The sequence below is a fragment of the Pan troglodytes genome, chromosome 3 (genome assembly GCF_028858775.2).
Source record: "Pan troglodytes isolate AG18354 chromosome 3, NHGRI_mPanTro3-v2.0_pri, whole genome shotgun sequence".
Classification (NCBI taxonomy): domain Eukaryota; kingdom Metazoa; phylum Chordata; class Mammalia; order Primates; family Hominidae; genus Pan; species Pan troglodytes.
Window position 1 is genome coordinate 13,976,849 of NC_072401.2, and position 27,194 is coordinate 14,004,042.

General features: G+C 42.1%; 2 long non-coding RNA genes across 5 annotated transcripts in view; one reads left to right on the forward strand and one right to left on the reverse strand.

Annotated features, from left to right (window-relative positions):
- The window catches only part of LOC104005987 (uncharacterized), a 42,812-nt gene extending 19,916 nt beyond the window's left edge, over nt 1-22,896 (forward strand). For all 4 annotated transcript variants that reach the window (XR_010156471.1, XR_010156472.1, XR_010156470.1 and 1 more), the window contains 4 exons: nt 10,758-10,883; nt 14,297-14,423; nt 22,448-22,618; nt 22,711-22,896. This is a non-coding gene — a long non-coding RNA (uncharacterized LOC104005987). The remainder of the gene's footprint in view (nt 1-10,757; nt 10,884-14,296; nt 14,424-22,447; nt 22,619-22,710) is intronic.
- LOC134809866 (uncharacterized) lies at nt 21,806-26,851 on the reverse strand. Its single transcript, XR_010156474.1, has 4 exons — nt 26,593-26,851; nt 24,455-24,544; nt 23,587-23,778; nt 21,806-23,329 (listed from the first exon to the last, which is right to left on the reverse strand). It is a non-coding gene; the product is annotated as an uncharacterized LOC134809866 (long non-coding RNA).
- Nucleotides 26,852-27,194: the final 343 nt, after the last annotated feature.

Sequence of the window (27,194 nt, forward strand, 5' to 3'; positions counted from 1 at the left end):
ATGAAAGATATTGATTTACTTATTCAGTAATCACAGTGAATCTCAAACAAGCGAAATTTTTAAAAATCCGAGTATGGCGCCATGGCTCATGTCAGTAAACCGAATGCTTTGGGAAGCTGGAGGATCCCTTGAAGTCAGCGGGTAGGAAGATCACTTGAGACCTGGAGGTCAAGGCTGAAGTTAGCCATCATTGAACCACTGCACACCAGACTGGGAGACCCTGTCTCTGAAGAAAAAAAAAAATTAAGAAATCCACACCCAGGCACATCCTACGAAAATGCAGACCCTCAAAGTCAGAGAGGGCCTTAAAGTTGGATTATCATTATTGATGTGGCATACTAACCGCTGACTTCTCAACAGCCACAGTGAAATTCAGACTCAGAAATGGGATCTATAATATTCTAGATTTCTATAAACAGAGAAAATGTTATGCAAGAATGCAGATAAAGAAATTTTCAGGCTACTAAAAAATTATTTACCACCATTAGACTCACTTGAAAGGAAATTTTAAAAGATAGATTTTAGATGGAAAAACCAATCCCATGTGAAGAACAAAGAAAGTGATAATTTTGTGGATAAATAAGTGAACATTGAGTATATAAAATAATATCCTGTGGTGTTTGAAAGGGTAGGATTAAAATACATGACAATAATAACATATAAGCTCAAGAAAGAAAGGCGTAAGTGGAGTGAAGGTGGTTTAAAGTCATAGCTGGGCACAGTGGTGGGTACCTGTAGTCCCAGCTATTTAGAAGGCTGAGGTGGGAGGATGACTTGAGCCCAGGAGTTCCAGAGCAGCCTGGGCAACATAGTGAGACCATGACAAAGGAAAGGAATGTAAGATTGGCTTACATTTACATCATAAAATTAAATAATGTGGCCGGGCATGATAGCTCATGACTATAGTCCCAAAGATTTGGGAGCCCAAGGTGAAAGAATTGCTTGAGTCTAGGAGTCTGAGACCACCCTGGGAAACATAGGAAGACCTCATATCTGCAAAAAAAATAAAAAATAAAAATTTAAAAATTAGGTGGGCATAATGACAGGTGCCTATAATCCCAACTACTTGAGAGGCTGAGGTGAGAAAATAAATTGAGACCAGGAAGTAGAGGCTACAGCGAGTTATGATCATGCCACTGTACTCTGGCCTAGGTGACAGAGTGAGACCCCATCTCAAAAGTTTAAAAAAGTAAATAATGTAATGTATTAAAGAATAAAAATTATGACTATCTCAATAGATGGAGGAAATAGTTATAATTCAGTACAATTCAACATCTATTCATGATTTTTTAAAAATTATTTTAGCAAACTAGAAATAGAAACTCCTCTAACCTGATAAAAATAATTTACAAAAAGTCTACAACAAATATTATACTTAGTGGTGAAATGTCAGAAGTATTCCCATTGAGATTAAGATGATATATTGGCAATCCTAGCTAGTAACATAACTTTGGAAAAAGAAGTAATTATAATGAAGAAATAAAACTTTCATTATCCAAAGCTGATATAATTATGTGCACTGAAAATCCAAAAGAATTATAGATGAATTATTAACTTTAAAAAGTGGGTTTAGCAAATCTCTTGGGTAAAAAATCAGTACTCAAAAATCAATGCAGTTAGTTGCTATATACCAGCTACTAAGTAGAAAATTAAATAAAAAGGCAAAGGTAACTTTCACAATAGTGTAATAAGTATCATGCACTTAAGAATATATCTAAGAAAAGATATACAAGGCTACTTTTATATATACTTGAAAATTTTCATAACAAAAAGTTTAACTAATATAGGCTGTTTTAAGAGGGGGTTCAGTTGGCTAATCAAATAAAAGAAAAATAAAACTGAACACTTTACCTAACATAACCTACACATAACAAGTAAAAGACTTCAACATAAATAGCAAAACTATATAATTTTAGGAGCTAATACAGGAAAAATATTTGTATTACCTCAGAAGAAAGAAATAGTTCATAAGTCAAACATAATAAGCATTGTTATAAATAAAAATGTGATTGATAAAGCTACTTTAAATCATGAACTTCTGTCTATCAGAAGATACCACAAGGAGAGTGAAAAGACAAGCCAGAGTGGGGAAGAATATTTGTAGTGCAGATAGAATTTTTACATCTAAATAAGAAACTAAAAAAAGACTTACTTGTACCCAGAATGTATGACATATATCCATAAGCAAATGAGCAGTAGATTTGGAATGGGTACTTTGAAACGGGAGAAATTCAAATCATCAATAAACATATAAAAATTTATTTATCTTCTTAGAAATCAAGACAATGTAATTTAAAACAGCAGTTATCACTTTGTAACTAGCAAATGGGAAAAAATTTAAAAGTCTAACAATACCAAATCATGAAGAGGATGTAGAGTAACAGGAGCTATCATACACTACTGATGGAAATGCGAACTGATTTAACTAATTTAGATAATAGTTCAGCATTTTATAATAATGTTAAAAATACATTATATTCATCTCCAAATTCCAAATTCCAAAGGACCTGGTCACTCTTTTCCAAAGATCCTATCAGTTATAAAACAAAAATGTGTTGGTTTTCTTTCAGTGCGTAACAAGTGACCACAAACTTTGTGGCTTATAACAACACCAATTTTTATGCTCACTGTTCTCTTGGCCAGAAGTCTTTGCACGATATAACTGGTTCTCTACTCAGGGTTTCACAAGGCTGAAATCAAGGTGATGGCTAGGCTACCTTCCCATCTGGAGCCCAGTGTCCTTTTTCAAGTTCCTGTGGCTGTGGCAAGGTTCAGTTCCTTGCAGATGTAGAACTGAAGGCTTCATTCTGTTGCTGGCTGGCAGCTAGGGGCAACTTTCCCAACTGCTTCCTTTACCCTGTGGCTCCCTCCATCTTTAAAACCAACAAGAGAATCTTTTTCTGTGTTGAATCCCTCTCATGTTTCTGAAATCTTTCACTAGGAAAAGCACAGTCCCTTTTAAGGATTCAGCTGATCAGGTTAGGTCCATTCAGAATAATCTGTTCTTTAAGTCAATTGTACCTTAGAACAGAGTCTAATCCCGGGAGTGACTATCTCATCATAGTCATATGCAAGGCGTATAAACTAGGGTGTGGGGATATCGAGAGCCATCTTAAAATTTTAATTTCACGCTAATTTTCCCAATTGTTTAGAATTAAAATGGAGTTTTGAGTTTTCTACTTTTATTTATTTATACTTGGCCTTATTTTATGGACTAGACACTTTGCTAGGTGATGCATATTAGCTTATTTAATGTCTTAACAACTCTATGAAATAGGTACTATCCCCATTTTATAGATGAGAATGGTGAATTTTAGGTTGATGATGAAACTTCTCTAAGGTTCCCTTGATAAAAATGGCAGAGCAAAGATTCAAACCAAGTCCTGTCTATCTTCAGAGTCCTCCTTAACCACCCTGCTAAACTCTCTCTGGCCAGTTTTCCTGTATGTAGTCTATCAGGAACAAATTCTCTTAGCTTCCAGCTGGCTTTGCAAACTGGAATCTGTTCTTACAACAAATACTTATTTTTCTCTCTTTCTTTCATTGTCAAAAATCCTCTTTTTGGCATTTGTCCTTGAGTTTGTAGATTTCCCTTCACATCTTTCCTACTGACCATTTTATTTAAACAATTACATCTCTGAATCACTGCCTTCTAAATTGCAGTGACTAAGTGTGATCATTTTAAATAGCAAATTGGCATTATTTATATTTTTATGTCAAATCCCAAAATATAGATGCTATGGTTTGAATGTGTCCCCAAAAAGCATGTGTCGGAAGCTTAATCCCTAATGCAACAATGTTGGGAGGTGGAGCTTAATAGGAAGTGTTTAGGTCATGAGGGCTGCACTCTCCTGAAAGGATTAATGCCTGATATACTTTGGATATTTGTCCCCATCCAAATCTCATGTTGAATTGTAATCCCCAATGTTGGAAGTAGGGCCTGGTGGGAGGACTTTGGATCACGGGGGTGGATCCCTCATGAATGACTTGGACCATCCCCTTGGTGATATGTGAGCTCTTGATCAGTTCACACAAGATCTGGTCATTTAAAAAGGTGTGGCAACCCCCGTACAACTCTCTCTTGCTCCTGCTCTTGCCATGTGATGTGCAAGCTCCTGTTCCCCTTCTGCCATGAGTAAAAGCTTCCTGAGGCCTCCCCAGAAGGAGATTCCGGGACTGTGCTTCCTGTACACCCTGCAGAACTGTGAGCCAATTAAACCACGTTTCTTGTAAATTACCTAGTCTCACATATTTCTTTACAGCAATACAAGAACATCCTAATAAAGGAAATTAGTACCAAGAGTGGGGCATTGCTGTAAAGATACCTGAAAATATGAAAGTAGCTTTGGAACTGGGTAATGGGTAGAGGCTAGAAGAGCTTGGAGGGCACAGAAGAAGACAGGAAGATGAGGTAAAGTTTTAAACTTCTTAGAGACTGGTTAAGTGGTTGTGACCAAAATGCTGATAGTGATATGAACAGTGAAGGCCAGGCTGATGAGGTCTCAAATGGAAATGTGAAACTTATTAGGAACTGGAGCAAAGGTCACTCATGTTATGCCTTAGCAAAGAACTTGGCTGCATTGTGCCCTGCCCCTAAGGTTCTGTGGAAGTTTGAATGTCAGAGTGATAATTCAGGGTATCTGACAGAAAAAAAAAAGGGCGGGGGGGGTAGAAAAGCATTCAAGACCTAAGGTTCTGTGGAAGTTTGAATGTCAGAGTGATAATTTAGGGTATCTGACATTAAAAAAAAAAAAAAAAGTAGAAAAGCATTCAAGATCTGTCCTGGCTTTTTCTAAAAACCTATGCTCAGATGCAGGAGCAAAGAAATGACTTAAAGTTGGAACTTATACAATGGGAAGCAGAGCATAAAAGTTTGCAGAATTTGCAGCCTACCCATGTGGCAAAGAAAGTAAAAGCTTCCTTGGGAGAGAAATTTAAGCAGGATGTGGAGCAACCATTTGCTAGAAATATTTGCATAACTAAAAAGGAGCCAAGTGCCAATAGCCAAGACAATGGGCAAAAGGCCTCAAAAGCATTTCAGAGATCTTCTCAGCAGCCCCTCTCATCACAGGCCCTGAGGTCTATGAGAACTGAATGATTTCCTGGGCCAGGCCTAGGGCCCCCCTGCCCTGTTCTGGCTTGAGACAATGTTCCCTACATCCTGGCTGCTCCAGCTGCAGCTCCAGGAGTTTGAGACCAGCCAGAGCAACATAGTGAGTGAGACCCCTATCTCTAAAAAAATAATTTAAAAAAGTTAGCTGGTGCATACCTGTAGGCCCAGCTACTTGGGAGGCTGATACAGGAGGATCAAGTGGGAGGACTGCTTGAACCCAGGAATTTGGGGCTGCAGTGAGCTATGATCAGGCCACTGAACTCCAGCCTGGGAGACAGAGCAAGACCCTGTCTCTAAAATAATTAAATAACCAAAAAGACAAACATTTGTCTACTTAATAATGAAATATATATTAACATGCCTTTTGTGATAGGTTGAATTGCATCCTCTACAAAGATATGTTGATGCCCTAATCTTTAGTACCTGTGACTATTTGGAAATGAGATTCTTGCTGATGATGGAGTTAAGATGAAGTTATGTGGGTGGGCCCTTAATTCTAGATAACCAGTGTCCTTATAACAAGAGGAGAGAGAAGAATACCATGTGAAAGAAAACACAGATACACAGGAGGAAGACAGTCTTTAGAATCATAGGCAGAGATTGGAGTTATGCTACCAAATGCCAAGGAATGCCAGGAGCTATCAGAAGCTGGAAGAGGCAAGGCAAGATTCTCTCCTACAGCATCCAGAAGGATTATGGCTCTATTAACAACTTGATTTTGCATTTCTCACCTCCAGACCTGTAAGACAACAAATTTCCATTGTTTTAAGTCACTTAATTTGTGTTACTTTGTTACAGCAACCCAAGGAAACTAATACACCATCCCTTCATTTTTTAACATAAATATTGTATACACCATTCTACACTTTATTTTTTCACTTATATGTTCTCATATTTAATTACACTAAAATGTGAATTTTGCTTTACTTCTTTTTGTTCTTTTTTTAGACACTGCAGTGAATGCATGTTTTACTCCTTATATTTTCTCCATCTGAAGACATTGATATTTTTATCAACTTATTTTCTGAACACTTTTGACCTGAAATTCACTGGACTTTTGTTTCCATATCCAGTTATTTTCTCTATTGGTCTCTATAGGATTATGCTAAATGGTTTTCTCTTGGCATTTTTCTCCTTCCTGTTCTGATCATCATTAGTGAAAATCAGTGAAACAAAATCAAGCTATTTCCCTGGCCCACTCAGGATAAATCCTCATTATTCACTCCTATTTCATATCGTTTCAACTAAGCCAATTCTACATTTTCTTCAAAGGGTTAATGTTTGCAACCCAACCCCTATATACCAATACCCTTAGTTTAAAATCTTTATTAAAGTAGTAGTATATGCTGAGCTCGGTGGCTCACACCTGTAATCCCAGCACTTTTGAGAGACTGAGGTGGGAGGATCACTTGAGGCCAGGAGTTTGAGACCAGCAACATAGCAAGACCCCATCTCTACAAAAAATTTAAAAGTTAGGCATGGTAGTACACATCTGTAGTCCCAGCTACTCAGGAGGCCAAGGCAGAAGGATCACTTGATCCCAGGAATTTGAGGTTACAGTGAGTCATTATCATGTAACTGCACTTTAGCTTGGGCAACAGAGTGATACCCTGTCTGTAAAAAAAAGAAAAAAAAATAGAGTTAGTAATTTGTCACCAGGCTACAAGAATGTCCTACAAAACCAAAGAACAAGAATACAGCTAAGCCTCACAAGAGACTTTAAGCAGGACCCAGATATCCATAAGGAAACCCGAGAGTATTTTACCTCTCGTGTTAATTTTTCTTCATTTATGTAATTTATTCCACTCTCTCTATTCAGCCTGGTATTCTCTGTTTCCTTGTCCCATCCTGGAAGACAGCCATGCCCCAGCTCTCAGACTTACAATACTGTAACTCCAATTGCTGTTTTAATGAATTATCTGTCTCTGAGTGAATCCCAATTCCAAATTATTGATGGAAAGAATCTGACTGGCTCAGTTTGGCTCAGGGGTTCATTCCAGGTCAAATCAACTTGAGCTGGGGGGCAGGGTTATTAGATAGGGTCCTGTATAGGGAAGAACAGTAGTCTGAGAAGGAGTGATGGCAACATGGTTTAAATTGTTCATTCCATTGGGGACGAATCTTTTTTTTTTTTTTTTTTTTTTTGAGAGAGAGAGACAGAGTCTCGCTCTGACACTCAGGCTGGAGTACAGTGGCATAATGTCAGCTCACTGCAACCTCTGCCTCTTGGATTCAAGCGATTCTCTGCCTCAGCCCCCCAGACAGCTGGGACTACAGGCACCTGCCACTGCACCTGGCTAATTTTTATATTTTTAGTAGAGATGGGCTTTCACCACATTGGCCAGGCTAGTTTCGAACTCTTGACCTCAGGTGATCCCCCGCCTCGGCCTCCCAAATTGCTGGGATTACAGGTGTGAACCACCACACCCGGCCACAAATCTTCTTTTACACTATCCTTCCTTCAAAAGTTGTTTGAGCTTCCCTTCTAACCTGGATCTCTCCGTTTGGTCTTATTCTGTGTAGCAGCCAACTACCCTGTCTTCCTTTTCTTTCTTTCTCATTTCTGCTAGAACTTTAGTTTCCTCTGTCTGTATCCTAAACATTCTCCCTCTCTGTGTTTTTGGTGTCAGCTTACATCTATGTGTTAGAGTTGAGTGTGTGTGTATGGGGTGGGGGTGGGGGAATGGGAAAGCATCACACTTATTATTATATTATTCCTAAATATAGTACTATACCTAAAAGGTACGCTGGTGAACAAAATTTCTCCATCTATTCACTTATTAATATTTGATGTTTATTCTCTCTCTTCTTAAAAGTGATTTGAAGCAGCTTCCCTCATCTTTACATATCCTTTTCATTCTTTATTCCCTTTCTGCACCTTTTCTTCCAGTATTGGCTAAGTCGATGTGTAGCCTTAATGGTGGCTCTAAACTCTATAGGAATTACTCATTCCATTGACATCACCAGTTCGAAACATCATTTCTTTTTCTGTCTTTCCACTTCCAATTCACATTCAGAAAGGCCTATGGGAAACCATCTGGTGTCTTGAATTGTGTTCTCTAGTGTAAGAGACCAAAATATGGCACCGCAAACATGCATCTTTAGCGTAATTGTTTTGAGTTGATTATTTCGACAACAACACAGACAGGAAAAGCTCTGAAAACAGAGTGTAAGTTATCTTTTGTAAAGGAAATTACCATTTGTGAGGCTGTCTCCCTCTCTGTACTCCTCTCTTAAATCTGTAAAGCAGTTTTAAATTGGTGCCTTCTTTATGGATAAGAGTCTCAGGCACCGATTTAAATCTGCATTACAAACCACATTCTAGTTTTCCTGGTCACCTTCCTGTAACTTGCCTCCCCAAACCTTCTTCCTTTGTTTTAGCCAAAGGTAGTAGTATATAAGCTCAAATTTTAGCTACCTTGTTCAGTTACTCATCCCTGATTTTCTCCCATGTATATTTGAAATATACATGTTAATATACTTCTGTTTGTTTTTCTCTCATCACTCTGTCTTTTGTTATAGAGGGCCCAGCCAAGAACATAGAAAGGTAGAAAAATAAATTTTTTTCTCCTCTACACTGGAAATAGACTCTGTGCCAGAGAATCATTTGCAGAAGTTTTATTGGCAAGTGCTCCTGTGAGGCGTTCTTGTAAGAAAGTTCCAAATGGGCAGAGTGAGAAGCTGTCCCTGAATACAGTTATAGCTGAGGTCTCAGCCCTTCTACAAGGTGCTCTGGAGCTGGAGTGGCTCTTCAAAGTTGTTCCAAATAGAACCAAAGGAGCCAGATCTTTCTATTCTTGCATCAGTGAATCATTTATCATGGGAGAAGCTCTGGAAGGAAGCATAACCTTGGCCAAAACAGGGCCCTGCAGCCATGAACAATTCTCAGTAAGGGGTGCACCCATGAGCTATTGAAAGCTGATGCCCCAACCTCTGAGGATAAGGACATTTACAATAGACGAAGAATATGGGCAAAGCACCAGAGTGGCCACTATACATGATATCAAACAGAAAGTTCAGTAAACTAAATGTTGAGAGATCTGGGCTTTGGTCCTGGCTTTGCCAAAACTGTGTATCCTTACATAGATCACTTTATCTTTATGGACACTGTTTGCCTCAGTCACAAAACAAGGTAACTGCAGCACAGTCAACAGGTATTTATTCCAGAGAAGTAATATCACATATGCATAAAAAGGGGCATCTGAGAGACATGGTTCTAATAATGAAATATTCAGCAATTTGAGGGTTGGGTGCTTAATAGTATGGATGCCCCAATTTAAAAGAATTAGATATATCTATATATATTAATTATAGAAAGCTCTTTAATACTGCAATGCACAAAAAAAGCAACTTGCTTAAAAGGTATGGTATGATTCCATTTATGTGTAAAGTAAACCACACGAAACTATGTACGAAAACGTATTTCTGTCTGGAAGGACAAAAACCAAAGAAACCTGTCTAAGATTGGGAAAGAAAGCAGGGCAGGGGAGGAGAAAGTAAATTACTTTACCTTATACAGCTTATGTATTTTTAATAGGCACATATTACTTATGTAATTTGAGAGAAAAATAATAAATATAAAGTAGATTAATGTAAAGTTACTAAATGTGAAATCCAAAAGTTCAGCTCTGAAATGCCATGATTGTAAGGACCATTCCTCTATTTTAACTCCACCTCTCTCTCTTCCACAATGGTCCGCCAAACTATTGGTAACCCTTATAAGATGAGGGGTTGACCTTGGCAGCCAATTCAACCTGAAGTGATAGAGGAAGGTGAGAAACCAGAAATAGAAATATTCTCAAAAGTGGCCAGGTGAAGTGGCTCACACCTGTAATCCCAGCACTTTGGGAGGCCAAGTCAGGCTGATTGCTTGTGCTCAGGAGTTCAATACCAGTCTGAGCAACATGGTGAAACCCTGTCTCTAAAGAAGATAAAAAATTAGCTGGGAGTTGTGGTGCATGCCTGTAGTCCCAGCTACTCAGGAGGCTGAGGAATGAGGATTGTTGGAGCCCTAGAAAGTCGAGGCTGCAGTGAGCTGTAATCATGCCACTGCACTCCACCCTGGGTGACAGAGTAAGACATTGTCTCAAAAAAAAAAAAAAAATCTCAGAAATGACTGTCCCTCAAATTTAAAGATGTTAGCTAAGGAAACCTTAAGAACTTATTCAGTATGTCCTTTATACTTAACTCTAGTTTCGATTCAGTAGATGTCGCAACAGCAAGAAGTACTAAACTTGTAATAGCTTCAAATAGATGTTAGTTGATCCACACTGGTCTCTGAGAAAGGATTTTGACTTTTAATAAGGAAAGGAGAATTAGTCTTCTAAAACGTGATTACTATCTTGGTAATCATATTTTTAAAATATGTATAAATTATTATAAGGGATTTTTGGTTTCCACAATTTTAAAAACAAGCTGTTGAGTCTGAAGTTAAAATAGTTGCTTTACATCATCCTTTAAGGTACCTTAAAAGTGAATATTTTGAAAGAAGAGTCTATGCATACATCGCATAATACTTGTAATTATAGTTACTAAAGCCCTCTAATACTCATGTACAATGTTGAAATTCACTTTGATAATGCACTGTAATACCCTCCAAAAATTTAGCCAAAGAAAGGATGATTGTCTGCTCTCTTTCTGCCAGAATGGGACTGTTTCAAGGGAAGGCTCCTTACAGCGAAGAAAAGGGTCAAATCCAATTAAAATTGCAAAGGAAACTTCGTGAGGACGAATGCCATTAGCCCAAACTGGAATGTGGCCAAAACACGGGGTAATACTTCAACTCTTAGAAAAAGTGCCAGGGGGATATTTAACAACTGCAGGTGGCCAAATGCTTTCTCATAAGTCTCATCAGAAAAGTCATTTATAGCAACAGTATTCACCAAGGTAAAGTAATATCACTTGACAAACTGCATATTCAATTACTATGTTTAAACTCTGACATTTGTCAGGTATCAGTTGAAACTGCTTCTCTCTGGGCAACATAGTGAGACCCAGTCTTTACATTAAAAAAAAAAATTTTTTTTAACTACCTCTCTGTAGGACAAAAAATATAGAAATGAAATGTTCCTGTTATTAACCAAAGCTAGAACATAGAAAACAATCGTAATTTAAATCTAGCATTGGACTTTCCTTAAATGAAAAAATCAATTATCATTTTGGCCAATAAACTGAGCCTTGATACATGCATGTTTTAAATTTTCTTTCTAAGTTTTAGAAATCTTTATAAAATTTTAACCAAGATTTTGTCCTCCACAATATTTTCTTACTATATGCTTATTTTATATGACTTCAGTTTTATATTTTCCAGAATCTGCACAAGAATGAGCTTGACTAGTTTTTTAAAATGTACAAATTAAACCATGCTGTGAAATATTATGATACCGTTTCTTATTTCTCTTAAAATTTATTTTTCTTTTTATCTCATTTATTTTAAATAATTGAATTTTAAATCTCTCCCACTTCATCTCTCTCTCTCTTTCTCTCTCTCTCTCTCCCAGAATTGTAAGAGAAACATTTTGTGAACTGTGATATAAAGGTGATGGAAAATGCAGGCCTGTTAGTGACATAACACATCCATTCTTGAATCCTGCAAAGGATATTATGTGAGCAAATGCACATAGTGAAACCTAAAAAGGTTCCAGTTTTTAAATGCTGAATGCTAGAGAGCTCTGCTTTTACCTGCTGTGATTTAAAAGGCTAGAGGCCTCATTTTAAGCCACTAAAATTCAAAGTGACAGAAACCTACAAATTTTTATTGCTGTGCATTTAATAAAATTTACATTTACAAGCTGTCAGTTTGAAATGTTGAATAACTGGTACTTTTGCATTCAGAAGAGCAGATTTGGTTGTGTAGGGGGTTCATTACTACCTACTTACACGTTCCTTAAATACTCAGAATAATCCTTCAATCTATGACTTTTGATATCTCTTAATTCAACACTGCACAAAACCACCATTGAGTTTGCAGTAAGATCAACAAAAGGAATTTATTGTGCTCCTATAAAGCAAGGCATAATTAAGAGCCCCTTTCTGCTTGTTGTAGTGCTAATACGAGAACATTAGAACCAAGGTACAGTCTATTGCTAGGTGTCTGCAGCAGCTGCCTGGTTTTTTGGTAATTTACTTACTCAATTATGTCGACTCTCTTAAATCCACAACACTGGTGGGTGGTAAGGTAGAGGGATAATAAAAAAACATAGAGTAGGAAACCCCTTTAATGCATGTTTTATGTGCATCTTGGGTAACATTTTTTTTGTTTGTTTGCTTTTGAGAACAAGAATTAAAGATTGTAACTTTAGGAAACTCTCAGCACAGGAATAAACCTGCATGGGTTTTAGACACCTCTAAAAATTATGAGATGTCTAATAATCCTATGATTATGTGGTCTGTTCTGAAAAAGAATATTAAACTAAATGTTTGACTCAGTATTACAAAAACAGATTATCTAATAGCTTCCAAGGGGGAAATATGAGAAGGACCATTCATAAAGTTCCTTAATAGTAATAAATTATACACACTTCCTTATTTTCCATGTAAATGCAAAGACAAGGAGAAACTCTGACGGGATGTGTTCTCACAGCTTTATAAGAACCACCTTTTATAAAATGTCTTCGAACTCCTGTCAATTTTAATCCAATATTCCTTTCAAATGAGCATCAGAAAAAAATGCTCACTACACTTATGAATATCTAATTTTTTCTTAATATTCAAAGAAAGTTTGAATGCCAAACTCAAAGTTTTAATTTTTAGAATGCATTTGTTTTGTATTTAAGTCAAAATACAAAATGGGAAAAAGAGTCCGAAAGTAGAAAATTCATGCCGATTTACCTTGCCATTATTCAAATATGAAAAATTAAATTATTGTACTAAATGCAAATTAGTGACTTTGAAAATTCAAATTGATTCATTTTAAATATTATTTAAATTATCTCTATAATTGTGGCATTCATATAAAAGGACAAATTATAATGTGCTGATATAAATTGCAACTTGGAGACAAAACAGGTTAAGTAATTCTCTTCATATGTCAAAATTTATGTGGCACTCATAGTCCATTTTCTTTCCGTATGTTAAGTCCCACAAAATGTCTTTGATAAACTGAATAATCTCCATTTTACAGCTCAAAAATTACAAAAGAATTTACAAATACTAAGCATTAGTTTTGATTGCAAAGTAGATAACCTTAAACTGTCTGCCCTGGAACTTTTTATCCTCTTTTAGACAAGGTGACATTATTTAAAATAAGGAAGAGCAACAACAACAAAAACCTTATTTTGTAAAATTACCTTTTAATCATTGCCTTTGAAATCACTTTTGTATCTTTGGCTTCTAAGACAATTTTTTTGATTTTTGTCTCAAAAGAACTGAAGGCATAAAATATATTATAGCCAATTAAGTCTGATGCAATAATATGTTTAGTAATACCTTTCTAAGTTTTTAAAAGCAATTTATACCTCATTTTTTATTTGTAGTTACCAGAGGTGAATTAAATAGTTTGGAAAGAGGTCTAGAAAATTTTTGTTTTAAAATGAAAGGTGAAATCTGAAAATGTCTGAGAGGCTACAAAATAACAGGAGAATGTGTAAGTCATCTTTTCTCTCTGTTTTCCTCCTGAATAATGAAATCACTGAGCTAAAGGAACCCTACTGAGTTTTCACTGTGCCAACATCACATAACTGGCCTCTATTTGAATTATGTATGTTCATTCTCTACAACTTAAGTTACTTGATTTTCCTGTTAAAAAGTCCATTCTGAAATAGTACACACTGCTCAGAATATGTGGATGAAAATAATATCTATAACAGAGTAAGATAATCTCACTTTTTCAAAAAGTATGGTAAACATAGCAGTGACATATCTAAGATAACAAATGCCAATGACTCATTGACTAATAAATGTAAAAAATTAGTTTAGAGTAAAAAATATAATAGAAGAGGATGTTTTGCCCTCAGTCATTAGCTCAGGGCGAGCTCAGGCTAAACATTAATTTGAAACCTTTTCTCAAACACTTGATTTCAATGTTTGTTTAAATGCTAGGTTTATTGGTGTAATATATGCATTGGATATATATGGTCTCTATTAATCTGACTGGTTGCATTCAAGATAACTGAACTTTAAGTAACTAAAATAACATCGATATTAATATAATTGTATTTACTAACCTCCTGCTACTCCTTTCAGCCTGGCATAAGGGTTGGAATTACAAGTCAGACAGGGCTGAGCAGCAATCTTCAAGAAAATTACTCTAAATTGGCCTTCATTAGCTCTCACGGCACTGAAAAACAACTCCAATGCATGCCTATGGAAGGTAAGCCAGTAGAAAAGCTCCCTATTAAAAAGGCAGCACATTAACCTGCTTAACAGGCATTCATCACATTCAATAAATACTATTCAATAAAGAATCTTCGATGGCAAAATAATTCTGCCATTTCCAAATATTGGGACTGTTAGGACCAAATTTAAAACCCACCCTGCAATGGCATGTATGTTAATTCCAATTACTTTTTTTTTTTCAGTTGTAGAGAATTAGAGATTGTTGCCAAATTTTTAAATTGCCTTTACATTATGTTCCTCGGGTATAAATAATCAGTACTGCAGAGTAACAAAGAATAAAGAAACTAAAACTTTGAAAGAACTTCAAGAGGAAAATATATTTCAAAGTGAAGAAAAAATTCTTGTGTTTCATAGCTTCGCTTTGAAGAGTATGCTCTTTCTTGACATCTGCATAGTAAAAGGGAATTTAATTTCCTTGGTCAACTCTCCTTTCTGAAAATCCTGTATTGGCAGACTTGGAAATGGAAGGAATTTGTCTCAGGGATTAATTCGCAGCTCTTCTTAACACTCAAACGCTGAATATCTTCAGTACACAAGCCAGGGAATGTGAACCTTAGAGTTACACTTTTCAGCAAACAAATGTTTTTAAAATATATTTTTTCAATAGAGAGACTACACAAAATCTATTGGTGTCATGAACTGTCTGACATGAAATTGATATGCATATTAATTTTCCCAGCTGAGCTCCCTCTGGTTTATAGCTTGAAAAAGTTCCAGCAATTTGTCCTTTATATTGGCATTTCCATTTCTAAACCTTACCACTGGTTTTGTTCCAAAAAATAACATTTCAAAACAGAACAGTAAAGTAAAACATTTTAGGCCTAGCAAATAAGGCCACCTTCTTGAAAGCCAGGTCATTTTTCTCAAAGTCTAAGTTCATAGCCAATTCTACCATTTCAACTTGAACCATTTTAATTTAGTAAGCATTTTTTTATAAAATATCAAGGTTCTGTGAATTCATTTGTCTGCTCAGTGAAACATGGCTATTCATATCAATGGAAGGATGCAGTTTAGAGTAGTGGCTAAAATTTAGGTCACAAAGTCAATTGATCCTAGTCTTACTATTTACTATCTACAGGACCTTAAGCAAGTCACTTATACTCTCTAAGGCTCAATTTCCTAATCTGTTAAGTGGGAAGGATCTCAACAACTTTCTTAAGGAGGAAATGAAACAATATGTGGAAGACACCAAGCATGGAGCCTAGCATGAAGCAAGCACTAGTTAATGGCAGGTGTTACCTCTATATTCAAGCGGACTTTTTTTTTTTAATTAAATAGGATAATTAGAGCAAAACGAGCATTTATATATTTTTTAAAGCTCACTTATCAATATTTAATTCAGATGTTAATTGATTAATCATACACTGCCTATACATACCAGGTAAAAGGTGAAAACCTGGATCATGCAAGAAAATCAAGAAAATACTCTTCTACAAAAAAATGATGATTTTTTTCCCTCCAAAATGTTTGGTTATCTTCCTGTGGCAGAACATAAAAATGAAAAATGGCATTTTTCACTTTTCTCCCAGCCTTTTGCCATCTGAAAAACAAGTATGTTTTTCTTTTTATGCTACTTGCATGTAAACCAAATGGTATTTTAACGTTTATTTCAAGATTCATCTTGAAGCTGACTTTAATTTTTTTCTTACATTGTCCACAGTTAAGTAGAATTCTAAAGTCTTATTTTTAATTTTAATTCCAGATTCAAACTACTTTTTTGCTAGATTCCTATTTACTAAAAACAAAATAAAACAAAAATCTGTGAAAAATATATATGGGAGATAGTAGTTTGTACAGTTTTTTTTCAGTTCTCTTGAACACATAAGCAATTTTTTTAAATACAGGTAATATAAATTCTTTTACACTGCAACACCCATCATTACCCAAGAGTATTTATTTCTATGTCAGGCCTGTTCTTTACCAAGAAATCCATTTCTAGGGATATAATTATTTTATTACAATTATTTTCAATTTTATGATTGAGAATAAAGGAGTATAGAAATCCAACATAAAAGGTACAAATGGCTTTTTGTGTGAGGAGGGGGTGAAAATTATTTCAAACTCATTTGCATTAAGGGAGCAGGGCAGCCTCAATTTAGTTTTCATATTTATAACACAGTTTTGAGTATAGCTCAGGCAAGCCAATGGCAAACGAACAAACAACAACAACAACAAAAACCTTTCCAGTATAATGATGGACTTGCCATGTGGTCCCTGAAATGACCACTTGGTGAAGGAAGGGACACTGGCCCAGTGTCATGAGGAGTCTAGAGCTTCCTTATGTGTTGGGGCCAGGGTCACTGTGGGATGCAGTTATCATTACGCATATGCAGATAACATAGATTTGGCCAGCTTACACTCAATGCTGCCATTTTCTATTTGCCTCCCTCCATCCATGGAGGTGGGACTCTAGAAGTCAATGGGAGTTCAGGGCACATGAGCATGTGTAAAGCATGCCCACACAGCCCAACCAGGCCCATAAAAGCCAGGAAATGAACAAGTTCAAGTTCTCATAGTGTGTTAATGTGCCCACAAATGTACCTACTTTATATATTTAACAGCTCATGTAGTAATGAAAAATGCCATGTAGAACATATAGGTGCATGTACGAGGTGGGCTAATTAATATGCCTATATTTGCTCCATAATTGTTTCATTCCCTATATTTTTGGTTAGTGTGAAACTGCAAACTTATATAAATGGTTTATATTTTATATGGAATTTCATGTAAAAGAAACCAAGGGGGAAAGACAAATATGGCAAAATTCTAATGGTATTCTTACTGAATTTCATGAGCTCGATATTCCACCTTTTTTCCTCTATAAACTGCCAATATATTAACACAAAACTTTCAATTCTAGCATGATCATTCGGCAAGCCTATAGCTTAGCAAAAGGAAAAAGCCCCATGGAATGTTCCAAATCTATGGGCACTAACATTTCACATTTTGTCATGCCTCACCCAAGTTATCTCTGTATAACAGCCAGGTACCGAGTTTGATATTTTGAAATCCAAACATGTTTGTCAGTTTGAAAACTAGGGAAGCCTGGAATAAAGAGTTGAATTTTAAAGTTTTCGTTATTACTAGTGAGCTCTGGGTTTGGGTTGTTTTTCTAGGACAAGCCAAAGGCCACTGAAGATGTTTTTCCATTAATTTTTCATAAGCATTTAAGCTAAAGGAGGGAAAAGGGATGGAAAGATGGGAGGACATGGTTTTCTTTGGGGAAGGAAATGAGAAATCCCCGCAAATAATTCACCTGGATAGGTAAAGGCGAGCAAACACTGTCTGCTTGTGAATCCCTGACAACTTCCCTACCTTCCTCCCGAGGGAGAAGCAGAGCCTCTAGCTCCATTTCAGACCTGCAAGGAAAGGGCTTTGAGAAGGGAACTGGGGAGAAGCACGTTCCAGGTGTGGGTTCAGCTCGGCACTCGCCACAGGCCTCCGCAGGTGGCTCTCCTTGGCAGCGAGGCAAGGCGCAAACCCGCCGGCTTGGGAAGCCTGACGTGACCCCCGCCCGCCAAGGCTGGCAGGAAGCGACGCCGGGGTTCTCCGCAAGAAGAAGGCGGCCTCCGGGTGTCGGCCGCAGCCAGGCTACTGTGCTCCGGGGCAAACCGCTGCAAAGTCCTAGTGAGGCAGAACTCGACCCCCAACACTCAGCAGCCTGCCGTCCACCCATCCACACCCCCGTCTCGCCCCGTGCCCCAAGCTGGCAGATGCCTTGTCGCCACTCTAAGACCGCACCCGGATTGGGTGGCTGCAAAGACGCTCGCCAAAGCGCTCAGAGCCCCAGGGAAGCCGTGGCGCCTGGCAGCTCCCTCTCCTCTGGGAGATCTGGGGGCGCCAGGGCTGCCGGGGCCTAGCACAGCGTGCGCCACGAGGCTTAAGGATGCGAAAACTACTGGGAGGCCGAGAGAGGTCCCGGGAGCAGGGGCACGAGGAGGCACCTTGGGGCTACGGACTTCGCTGCCGTGGTGGCCTCGCAGGAGAAAGTGGCTTAAATGAAGAGTCCTGGCTCCAGGCTTGACGCCCAGCTAGATAAACGATCACCTCCCTGAGAGGAGGCCTTGGGCATGCCGTGTTCCCAGCGCCCATGGCACAGTGGCCCCCAGAACACGCTGATCGAGCAGAGGCCAGACACCATCCATTCGCTTGCCTACGCGCCCTACAGCCTTAGGCTTTGCTGTGAGGTCCCGAACCACAGGCACCAGGACCACCCGAAAAGTAAAAGTGCAGATCTCTGGGCCTCGCCCTCATCTGCTGAAACCAAGCAATCTCTCCACTGTATTTTCTCGCGCGCTGAAGTTTGGGGCTTGCAAGGCCCTAACACTGCACCGGGCTTTTTCATTTTGGAAGCGCCCTCATCCCTCTTTAGCTTCACCAAGAGGTAGACATTACCAGCTCCGTCTTCACAGAAGGACCTGCGGCAGAAAGAAGGTTGGGGGCTTTTCAAGGACCCACGCAGGACGTGGCTCCTCCGCAAACGCAGCGTCCGGCACGGTCAAGCGCTGCTAGGATGTGGGAAATTCACGGTCCCCTCTCCCGCGTACTTGAACCAACTTATCTCGTACTTGCCCCCACCCCCATTAATTGCTGGCGTTAGGGGGAATGGGGTGATTGTTGCGGGGCGGAAAGAGAGCTCCCAGTGTCGAGGGCAGAAGCCGGTTACAGCCAGCTTCACCTGGGGCTGCTTCTGCCGAGAGGGAAGTGGGGTGGGGGGTGCGCGGTAGGGGGGCGCGGGACACTGGCCTGGCTGCGCGGTACTGCCAGGTGGCCTTCTCAGGATCCCTCGCTGCGCCTCTCAACCCCATCCCATCCAAACCACGCCCCGCCTGCGACCACTAGCCCATTTTATCCCATTGAGCCCCCGTCCCTCCCCATCGCCGGGTTCCACTCCACGGGTGCCAGGGCTATGCCCCTCACCCACCCACTCCACCGGTGCTGGCTACCGCAATCTCTACCCGGGCGTCCAGATTCCTGGCCTTGTCCTTTCTGCTGGAATCATCAATGGGATCGCGCTGCCGCCGCCGAGCAGCCCTACACTCCTGGCTCGCGCTCTCGGCCTCCGGCACCTTGGACATCCCGCGTTTAGGGAACGGAAAGTGTGAAGTCAGTGGTGAGTAACTGGAGCGTGATAGAACTAAAACTAAATCCGCATGTTCCTCCCTCCAGGCCGAGAACCCTCAGGGTCGAGGAGCCGGGTCTCGAGTGCAATCAGCCCTGTCTCTATGCGGATGTCACAGATTCAGTGCTCTGCTTGGGACAGAAGGACCCGGGTGTTGAAGGCAAGGTGTGACCGGCTAGCGGCTCTGAGCCACTGTGATCACCGTTTCCCGTTCGAGACGCAGAGGGGAAGACGCACGCCAGCGCGGGCTTGGGCCTCTTCCTGGCCTCCTCCCTTTGGAGAGGCCGGGATTAGCTCAGCAATTCCGCTCACTCGCTCCGTGCCCTGGAGAAAGAAATGTTCTCTTTGCAAGCTGCTTCACCATCTGTAACAGTAGGAGAACGATACCTTCTCTTTCCACAAATATTCAGAGAAGCCTACCAGATACCAGGCACCATTCTGGGTCCTGAAACACAGGAGAAGGTAGCAGACAGGCCTGGATAGGGATGCGAACTCTCAAGCCAGACACGAGTTTCAAATTCAGGGTCCATCACTTGGTTAGCTGTAGGACCACAGAGAAATCCAGTCCCTGGTACCTCGGCCCCCTCAACTATTAAATGGGAGTGGCAATATTACGACCCCCATAGAATGGACGAGACCAATTATCTAATGAGCATAGATAGCTTGCCATGGTGGGCTGGCCCTATGGAAAGCTCAACAATTATCGTCATGTTACCTGGCTTCAGACCGCGCATGTGTCCCCCAGTCTTGCTGACAACCTTTCCTTAGGACCAAAGGGAGGAGATGCAGACGTGAAGAACCGAAGGACGAGGCGGCATGCCGAGGTGCTCTTGCGGAAGCCAAACTTGGGCTCTCCGGAACAGGCCGGGAAAGCTGAAAGCACAGTGACCTCCTTCGCTCTCCCAAGCCGCTGGGTCGCCGCTACGCGCCGAGGCGATTAGTCAGTGAGGTCCGCACTCGGCGCAGACTGAAGTGCTCCAGAACTAACCACCTCCGCAGACGCAACGGAGCCAGGAGGGGCCGCAGGGGCCTCCAACCGCATGGCTCTTCCCAGCTTTCCCGGACACCAGCGCTGAGCACTGGGGAGCCGGGGTGCAAGCGCCAAGAGGAGTTTTTAAATTAAAATTTCCAGAGTAGCCTCAGAGAGGGAGGGAAATTCCAGTTGAAAAGCCCCTTCTGCCTCAGGACGTTATTCAGTAAAATGGACAGAAGCTGCCTCACAAGTGCTTTGAAAGCTTTTCTGGGATGGCTTAAAAATACACCTGAGCCTTCTTGTGACTATGTCCCAGAAGGTCCTGTTGGCCGCCTCACCCTTTTTTCAGGCAGTATGATCTGACTTAATATAGGAACTCCCATTTTTCCAGCACTGTGCACCAAGCACATTGCCAACCATTTTATATGATTTTAATCTCAGTCTACAAAATAGGTACTAAGCCTGTGGATCTTTCCATACCTGGCACTCACACAGTAAGTGGTTGATAAGATGGAATAAGCAATCAGGATTTCTGATCAGGATTGCCTTCCCAGAAGGGACATTTGTGAACTCCAAATGAATTCTGCCCTTCCACTGGCCTCTTATGAAGGACTAAGAACTAAATGTCCCACTCAATTTCTCAATCAGACTTTAAGGCAGTCTTTATGCCTCACCCAGAGATCTGGGGAATTATGATAATTACAATAGGAATGTTAGCATAGCAATTTGCCCTTTAGGAATAGGTTGGGCAGCAAAGGGCAGCTAAAGCACCACTCCATGTCCTGAAGTCCTTCCAGTAGATCACAAGCGTACAATCAATCTAAGTCAAGAGCCTGTTTTCTCTGCCAGAACAGCTTGAAGACAAGCTTCCAACCATCCCCCAGACCCCAATCTCTTCCTATAGGGAAATTCTGGAGCCTCCTCTGCTAAGTGGAAATTGTTATCTTCCTTGAACAGGTGGCAGCCAGCTCCGCCAGGCTGTGACTGATGCAAGGCCACCCAGCTAGTGAGTGGTTTTGTCAGTCTTGAACTCAGATTATATCCCTAAAGTCCTTGTCTCTGAGCAATCACACACAATTACCAGAACATTTACTAACTACCTCATCTTTCCCTACACTGGTAATGTCTGTAAAGGCCGCTTACATACCAAGAAGGAATAAGAGCTGACAATAGTGAGCTCTTACTGAATGTCAGGCATAGAGAAAAATGTTGTACATATACATTTTTAAAGCAAACATAAAGCACCCTTTCTGCCAGGTCTGGCTTTAAATGCTTTACATGTATTTATTTAATCTTCACAACAGCCCCTCATTTTACACAAGAAGAAATGGAGGCACAAAGAGATTGTTTATTACTTCAAAATTACCTGACTAATATGTGGCAGAGTAAAACTTAGCATCCAGACCTCAGACTGGAGAGGCCTCCCTCCAAACTGCCTTTCTAGGCAACATTTAGAACATCTCTCTGCAAGGATCCTTCAGGCTTCATGAGCCTTTGGTAGCTTCCATATTTGTTTGCTTGAATCTCAGGCAAATACCTGAGATTCCTTCCCAGGTGAGCTGTGGTGTCTTTGAAAAATAGTTAATGTATATCGAGTACTTACACCAGGCGCCAGTAACTGAGTACTTGTTATATGCCAGGCATTATTCTAAGCCATCTACAAGTTTAAACTCATTTAATGCTCAGCAAAACCCTGTGGGATAGATTCTATCACTGCACCCAATTTACAGATGAGCAAACTGAGGCCCAATATCATGCAATTAGTAAAAGGTAGAGTTGGGGTTGACTCTCAGGTTGTCTGGCTGCAAATGATCCTGTGCTGGATGTGAAAATGGAGGTTCCATTTGTTCAGAGGCCTCTGCATTAATATTCATCATATCTTTTTCTCCCAATTTACATACAGGGATTTCTTTGATGGAATTTTCCTGCTTATCTAAAGCTTCAAGCAGCCTAAAGAAAACAGCAGAGCCACTATCTTCAGGCTTGACCTCCGTCTTCTTACCAGTAAAATGAGCAGCTAAGGCAACTCTTGGAGGTTTGAGGCTTGAGACGTGTGCCTGGAACCTGAATAGCAGTAAGACCAGACTTTCCACAGCTTTAGGGCGCGTTCTTACAGGTGCCAGCGGTGCGACTACATCCACTCACGGTTTTTTGCCTATTTTCTAGGAGTTACAAAGCGCATTCGCAAACATCCTTGCAAAATCGCAAAGAAGTGTCCACTGCTGCTTTAGAGCTGGCCAAAAGGATGAGCCAAACAGGCTTCTACTCTGTCCTGATAATCAAATGTTTTCAACCTCCCTCCGTGGGCACCTTCAACTTATTTATGTCTAAAAATATATTGTCAAGACGCTTCTTTTTTGATCAAGGCCTGATTTGGGTGGTGGGGCAGGGTAGGTGTTACCGAGAAGCCAGAAGCATTAGCACTTACACTGGCTGGTTCACCTTGGCCACATCCTCTCCACATCTCCTCCCTGGGCGTCCCCAAAGTCACTGGGTCAGAACCGAAATGGAGGCTTTGGCAGCGACCGCGTGTGATCCACAGCAGACGTCGGAAGCAGGAAGGGGCGTCCTGCGCGGTGGGACCCGCGCGGGGGCAGTGGCGCAGGCGCCAGGAGGCAGGTGCAGCACCGAGCCTGGTGCGCCGCTGCAGGCTGGTGCACGGGTGGCGACAATGGGGAGATGTCGAGTGAGAGCCACGCCGAATTTCAGACCTTGGCGCGTGATTTCTTCTCCATCTCTGTTTCCCTAATGGGCACCTGGTCTCGTTGACCCTCGTGGGTCATCGCTGCTTTTACACAAGGAGAAGTGGTCTGAGACTCGAGCTGCGCCCGCAAATTCAGGGTGGGCTACGCAGGGAGGGCCTGCGGCTCGCCCACAACATCCTCTCAGCGCTCAACGCCCCCCACCACCTCCACATCCCGCCCCCCGCCCCGTCACCCGCTCAGGGGTCAGCCGGGACTACAGATAGCCTCTGGGGATTCCCCGCCAGCCTCCGGAGAGCTCAGGGCTTTGGTCCTGTCTCCTTGCCTGACTGGGGCGTACCTGCAGTGTTCCCCTTCCAACCGCCCAGCAGTGGCGCAAGTGCTTCCTCCACTTGCGTGGGTGGCGTCTCAGCGAAGGTCCGCGCCCTTCGAGTGTCTGGAAAGGAGCCGTATCGAGCTTGCAACCATTTTTGGAGTGGGGCATCTTTAACCCCATTTACAGAGGCGGTATCTGAGGTTCTGTGATGTATTCCTAAAAGCAGGGTTAGTAAATTCTGAGCTAACTCCACTGGCCCCCGCGTGGATCTCCCTACTCCCCAAGAAAAAAATGCATTGATCTATATTAGAACTTCAAGTTAAACAGTGAGGCCCTGGTAGACGGGGTTACGTCTCTACTTCTGTATCTCAAGAGCTTCGCCCGGAGTCTAGCTTCAAGTGGGTAGAGGGTGAGGAGGGAGGAATGGGGGAGAGGAAGTGACCCCCAAAACAACCTACAAAATGTTGATATATAGTAGGGTTCGCAGTATCCCCTGGACCTACTAAATTGGGTAACACGCGGGGACACGGATGTGAGAGTCTTAGTTTCGGCTTTCCGTCTACTAACCTCAGTTTCCTCACACCAGAAGTGGCCATAATTATTCACACCTGGTTTGTGAGTGCCGAAAGTGAGAGGAAGGTGAATTGCATCATCTCGTATTAGCGCTGTGATCTTGAGCAAATTACTTACCCTCTCTGTGCCTAAATTTCCTGGCACGTTGTCAATGTTTCCCCGAAACAGCCCCCAAACCACCCCCGCAAAAAAAAAAAAAAAAAAAAAAAAAAAAAAAAAAAAAAAAAACCTTTGCCTGGCTTGATGGTTTTGAGGCTTGCAAATAAAAGGAGGGAGCCAGGTCTGCCTTTCCCGGGCTGAAGGACAAAAACAGTCTCACCTCTGGGAATGGTTCTGTGCAGAATTTTCTCACCAATTACTAGCCTTGAGATCTTGGAAGCTGCACTCTCCTCTGCCCCTCAGTCTCCATCTATAAAACAAGTAACGGAAGATGCAACAGTCTCTGAGGCCCCGTCCAAGCTCTGGTTTTCGCTCCTTGGTGTAGGGGCCCTCAGGTTGGAGGAAGGGGTTCAAAGGCTAAAGTTGGGTCCGTCCCGTGGGCCCCTCCCACTCCACCCGTTTGGGCGCGGCTCGGGGGTGGAAGCCCTGGGCGACAGCACAGCTTCGCTGCGGCGGGGAAGGAGGACCGTCGGGCCCAGAGTTCCCGCCGCCACATATGGTCTGTGGATTTAGGTGTCAAAAACCGGAGAATTAGAAATGGTAATTTTCCGTCATTATGGCTGAAATGCGATCTGTCACAACAACTGGAACATGTCTCCGCGCTAGCGAAAATAATGTTCGTGATTAGGAATCATTACGCACGTCAAGCCGAGTCCATTAAGTTGTAGGGAGAAATTAGCCTTGACGGGCAGAATCAAACTACAAATACACAGGCCTCGCCTTCAGGAGGCCAAGCGGCGGCACTCGGGAGGAGGCAGCCGAAGTCGGTGTTTTCTTAATAGGAAACTGTCCAGAGAATTAATACTCCCTTCCCCGCACCCCTGTGGGATTCTCCCCTCCTCTTCCCACAGCCTAGTCCCCACCCTAGGAGTGGGAGGGGGCGCAGAGGCGTCGCAAACATTAACTGGAGGCTTTGAAGTCCCACAGGTCCCCCGGGCCAGTTCCCGCCTCACCAATTCCAAGCTGTGTGACCCTGCCCAAGTCACTTGACCCTCCTGAACTTTGCTTGCTGCTCTGTAAAAAAGGTATAATCCCACACACTTCATGGGTTCTCCCCAGGATTCACCGAAAGGTATGGTCAGTGCAAGCACGTGGAAACCGCAGAATCTGTTCAACCATCTTTCCTTTCCTGGAGCTCCAGTCTCTGCCTTACCCTGGTGACGTGGTGGGGACTGCAGTGTGTGTGTGTGTGTGTGTGTGTGTGTGTGTGTGTGTGTGTGTGTTGGGGCTGAAGCATTGGGATTGAGTGCCCAGAGCTGGGAAACTTGCCAATCAGGCATTGAGCAAGGAGGCCAGAATCTCTGAAACTGAGGAGGGTGAGCACGGAGCAACTGATGTGCCTTGCTGGGCCTTGTACTCTCCTTCCTGTCACCCCAGGTAGGAAGAACTGCCCTGGGTCCTCCGCCTTGCCTGTGAGGCCCGCCAGAGCTACCTGCACACTAGGATCTGCACTGTCACCAAGGAGTGGCACGTGGTAAATGAAGCCAGGATTAAAAGCCTTCCCTTTCAGGCTGCTGCCCCGGTCTCCACTGGAGACAAAAAAAAAAAAAAAAAAAAAAAGCCATTTACTATTCACAGTAGGGAGTTTTGGAAAGATCATCTCCCTCTTCTGCAGATAGGAACGAAGGGAAGAGGCTGAGCAGGGTCTAGAAAGGCGGGTTCCATGCAGCCTTGTGTGCCTGATCATCTTTTAAGAGCTTGCTCTGTGCCATGCACCCACTCCAAAGGGCTTTAACTACATTATCTCCTTTTATCTCCAAGCCAACCTATGAGTCTCCTTATTCCTTGGGGAGAATGAGGGCCTGAGTTTAGGGAACTCCTCCAAGGGTCTGGAAGCTGGGAAGAAGCAGAAGTGGAAGATAAGCCTGGCCCTGCCACCAAAGCCTGTTCACCACTCTGCCATTTGGAGCTGCAAGGCTTCAACCCACCAAGTCTTCTATCTGGCTTTTTCATGGTTCCTATGGGCCCTCAAATTCCACCTCTCAAAGGGCTCAGGAAAATGAAATGCGCTAAAGGTAAAACATTCAGCTCTGTGCCTGACATAACATTGATGCCCATTTAGTCACTTACTCTCTCCGGGCCTTATTTTTCTCCTGTGTAAATGGTACCCTTATCGCTGCCTGGGGAAACCAACGCACGTGTGGCCCGCGCTGAGTAGTTTGGAGCCAGACAGACTAGGTTCGAACCCTAGCTCCACCGGAAATAGCCGCGGCCAGGGTAGTGTTGATCCCCAAAGTGGGGTAATGGAAGTTGAGCTGCTGGAAGGAATGAATGAAATAATTCATGGAAAGCACTTACTGCAGGACAGGAAAGCGATTAGGCGCTAAATAAAGCGCTGGTTACCAGGATGCAAAGATTGGCCCGCACAGGCTTGGAGGTTTGCTGCCCAGGGAGAAGGAGAAGCAGCTCTCAGCCCCTTTCGGCAACTTCTCTGCTTCCCTCGCATCTCTGAACGTTAGTGATCAGGACCTCAGATCCGGTTTCCGAGGGCGCCAGGGTCCTAGGGCTGAGATCCATTCAAATGCTTAGGCGACTCTGCCGCAGGCCTCCGGAAGAGGCCCGGTCGTTAAGAAAGGGGGCGGGGTAAGGAGGAACGGCTAGCACCCAGAGCTGGGGCCTGGCCTCTGCCCCCACCGCCCTGCCTTTGGCAACCAGCGAATCAGGACTGAAACGTAGGGACACAGAGGGACAGAGACTAAGTCCAGCATAGCGACGATCAGTCAGGCAGACATGGAGACAGAGAGATAGTGACATGGCCTTAGGATCGGCAGCCACGAAAAGCGCTCTTACAAACATCTGAGATTCCAGTGACCTTCCTTCACTAACTCCCTAAATAATACTGCGCCTCACAGGCGCTAATCCGAAGCATATTTTATTTTTCTTTTGGCACTGCCATTTCT